The sequence below is a fragment of the Procambarus clarkii genome, chromosome 1 (genome assembly GCF_040958095.1).
Source record: "Procambarus clarkii isolate CNS0578487 chromosome 1, FALCON_Pclarkii_2.0, whole genome shotgun sequence".
NCBI lineage: Eukaryota > Metazoa > Arthropoda > Malacostraca > Decapoda > Cambaridae > Procambarus > Procambarus clarkii.
The window spans coordinates 19,393,219-19,396,981 of record NC_091150.1 but is presented as its reverse complement, the minus strand read 5'-3'; positions in this window follow the sequence as shown (position 1 = coordinate 19,396,981).

The window sequence follows — 3,763 nt, the reverse complement described above, 5'->3', positions numbered from 1 at the left end:
GAGTATAGTGTACTGTAAAACATTTTATCAATGTGGCCATTCCAATGTGTGCAAATTTTAGACGCAAAAATTTATAACTCGTAACGTTATGGCTTTATGACTAAACGATCCTCAGAACACCTTAGAACTAAGAACTTTGCACATATGTAAAAACGGTGAGAATCGGTCAGAAATTGTTATTTTTAAAGGTGTCTCAAAGTTGAAATTCTTAATTTAGGGATAATTGAAGTTAAAGTTATCGACAATGAATATGGTTGTTCTAATTAATGAATTTTCTTGTATGTTTTAATAAACTTTGCTTGGCATGGTCTCCTTCATGAGGCAAATGCAGTGTTTGCGGCCCTAACAGAAACCCACACAAAGGACTACCATGATGGTGAAATATGGATCTCAGAGTACAATCTTTTCAGATGTGATAGGAAACACCGGCTTCAGGGTGGGGTCAGCCTCTACATCAAAGACACACTCATCTGTACTGAGCTGCTAAACACCTCAAATGATATGGTGGAAGTGCTGATAATCAAAATAGAGATTCTAAATGTAGTTATTGTCCTTGTATATAAGTCACCGGAGGCAAACCCTCAGCAGTTTAAAGACCAACTAATGAAAATAGAACACTGCTTGGAAAACCTCACAAATCCAGCTCCGAACATCATCCTGCTTGGGGACTTTAACCTACGGCACCTGAAATGGAAGCACCTGGCTAATACAGTAATATCAGAAAGAATACCAGGAAGTAGCCTAAATGAACAGGCACATGCAAATGACCTGCTACGGATGTGCGACAGGTTTGCCTTAAACCAGCAAATATTAGAACCAACTAGGAAGGAGAACATGCTGGACCTCATTTTCACTAATAATGATGAATTGATCAGGAACATAATGATTACAAATACCTGTTACTCAGATCGCAACTTAATTGAAGCTATGACAACCATGGGGAGTAGACCTTCAAAACCAGTCCAGATTCCCGGTGGAGGAGATTTCAGCAAATTCAACTTCAATAATAAACAGATAAACTGGGAGCAAATAAACCAGGACTTCACAGAAATAAACTGGGAAGAACAGCTAGAAAATGCAAACCTGAACCAGTGCCTGGAAAAAGTAAGCTCAGTAGCACTAGAAATATGTTCAAACCGCATACCCCTAAGAAAAAAGAGAAAGAGATGCAGATTGGAACGGGAACGTCGTTCCCTATATAGGCGAAGAAAACGAATCGCGGAACAACTTGAGAGTCGCACCTTATCTCAAGAACGGCGAAGAAGGTTAGGTAGAGAAATAGAAACAATTGAACTCAAGCTACAAGAATCATACAAAACCCAGGAGAGGCAAAGAGAGCAAAAGGCCATCAGTGAAATAGAGAGAAATCCTAAATATTTTTTCTCCTATGCAAAATCAAGATAAAAAACCACATCTAGTATTGGGCCCCTGCAAAAGGGAGATGGAACTTTCACCAATGACAACAAAGAAATGAGCGAGCTACTGAGGAAGCAGTACGACTCTGTTTTCAGTGAGCCATTAAACGCACTAAAGATTGATAACCCAAATGAATTTTTCATGGATATGATACCAACATCAAATCATATATCAGACGTCACCCTATCCCCACTAGATTTTGAAGAAGCCATAAACAGTATGCCTATGCACTCTGCACCAGGCCCGGATTCTTGGAACTCCATATTCATCAAGAACTGTAAAAAACCACTATCGCAGGCCCTCCACATTCTGTGGAGACAAAGCCTAGATACTGGCGTTATTCCTGATATACTAAAAACAGCAGAGATAGCACCACTTCATAAAGGAGGAAATAAGGCAGAGGCAAAAAATTACAGACCGATAGCACTAACATCGCACATTATAAAAATTTTTGAGAGAGTGCTAAGAAGTAAGATCACAAAATACATGGAATCACAGCATCTCCATAACCCCGGACAACACGGTTTCAGAACAGGGCGCTCTTGCCTGTCACAGTTGCTGGACCACTATGATATGGCATTAGATGCTATGGAAGACAAACAAAACACTGATGTAATTTACACAGATTTTGCAAAAGCTTTTGATAAATGTGATCATGGCGTTATTGCACATAAAATGCATTCAAAAGAAATTACTGGAAAAATAGGCAGATGGATCTACAATTTCCTGACCAACAGAACCCAATGTGTAATAGTCAACAAAATAAAATCCAGCCCATCAACCGTGAAGAGCTCAGTCCCCCAGGGTACTGTGCTTGCTCCAGTACTTTTTCTCATCCTCATGTCGGACATAGACCAGAACACAACCTATAGCACTGTATCATCCTTTGCAGATGACACTAGGATCTTCATGAGAGTAGGCAACATAGAGGACACGGCAAACCTCCAGTCAGATGTAGATCAGGTCTTTCTATGGGCTACAGAAAATAATATGGTGTTTAACGAAGATAAGTTCCAGCTCATGCGCTATGGAAAAAATGAAAATATAAAAACGGAAACCACGTACAAAACTCAGGCAAATCATGACATAGAACGAAAAGGCAATGTAAAGGATCTGGGTGTACTCATGTCGGAAGACCTTACCTTTAAAGAACACAATAAAGTAGCCGTCACAACTGCAAGAAAAATGACAGGTTGGATAACAAGAACTTTTCACACTAGAGATGCTATACCGATGATGACACTTTTCAAAACGCTTGTGCTCTCTACAGTGGAGTACTGCTGCACAATGACAGCCCCTTTCAAAGCTGGAGAAATTGCTGACCTGGAGAGCGTGCAGAGATCCTATACTGCTAGAATTCACTCAGTAAAACACCTAAACTATTGGGACCGACTAAAGAGCCTAAATCTGTACTTCCTTGAGCTCAGGCGGGAGAGATATATAATAATTTACACGTGGAAAATGTTAGAGGGGCTGGTCCCAAACCTGCACACAGAAATAACATCACATGAGACCAGAAGACATGGCAGGATGTGCAGAATACCCCCATTGAAAAGCGGAGGTGCAACAGGTACTCTGAGAGAGAACTCTATCAACATCAGAGGCCCAAGACTGTTCAACACGCTTCCGCTACACATAAGGGGCATAACTGGCCGACCCCTCACAGTGTTCAAGAGAGAACTGGATAAGCACCTCCAAAGGATACCTGATTAACCAGGCTGTGACTCATACGTCAGGCTGCGAGCAGCCGCATCCAACAGCCTGGTTGATCAGTCCAGCAACCAGGAGGCCTGGTCGACGACCGGGCCGCGGGGACACTAAGCCCCGGAAGCTCCTCAAGGTAACCTCAAGGTAAGGTAGGCATTCGTACTCGAATATGTGAAAGTTGTAGATCAATATGTGTTGAAATGAAGTCAAGAAAAAAATAACCCCCCAAAAAACAAAATATAGGAATAGGTTAGTTATAACAAACATATACTGTACAGGGGTACCTCAGTTTAAGAGTTTAATCTGTTCCTGGAGACAGCTCGTATTCCGAAACCTCATAAACCGAAGCTAATTTCTCCATAAGAAATATTGGGAAATGAATTAATCCGTTCTTGACTACTCAAAAACCTCACTTCAAACTAAATTTTATACCTAATTCATCTAAATAAACCTACAAAATTATGTTCAAGTTTTACTTACCCTTGCTGATGACTGCTGTTGGCGTATGGAAGATGGTGAGGAGGGGGAGGAGGAGAGGTGTTACTGTTTGTCAGGGGAGTCCCCTTCCATTATAACATCAGGCAGTGAGGACCTCTCTGGGTGTACACTCCCTGGCACATTTTGCCTGCATACCACTAGG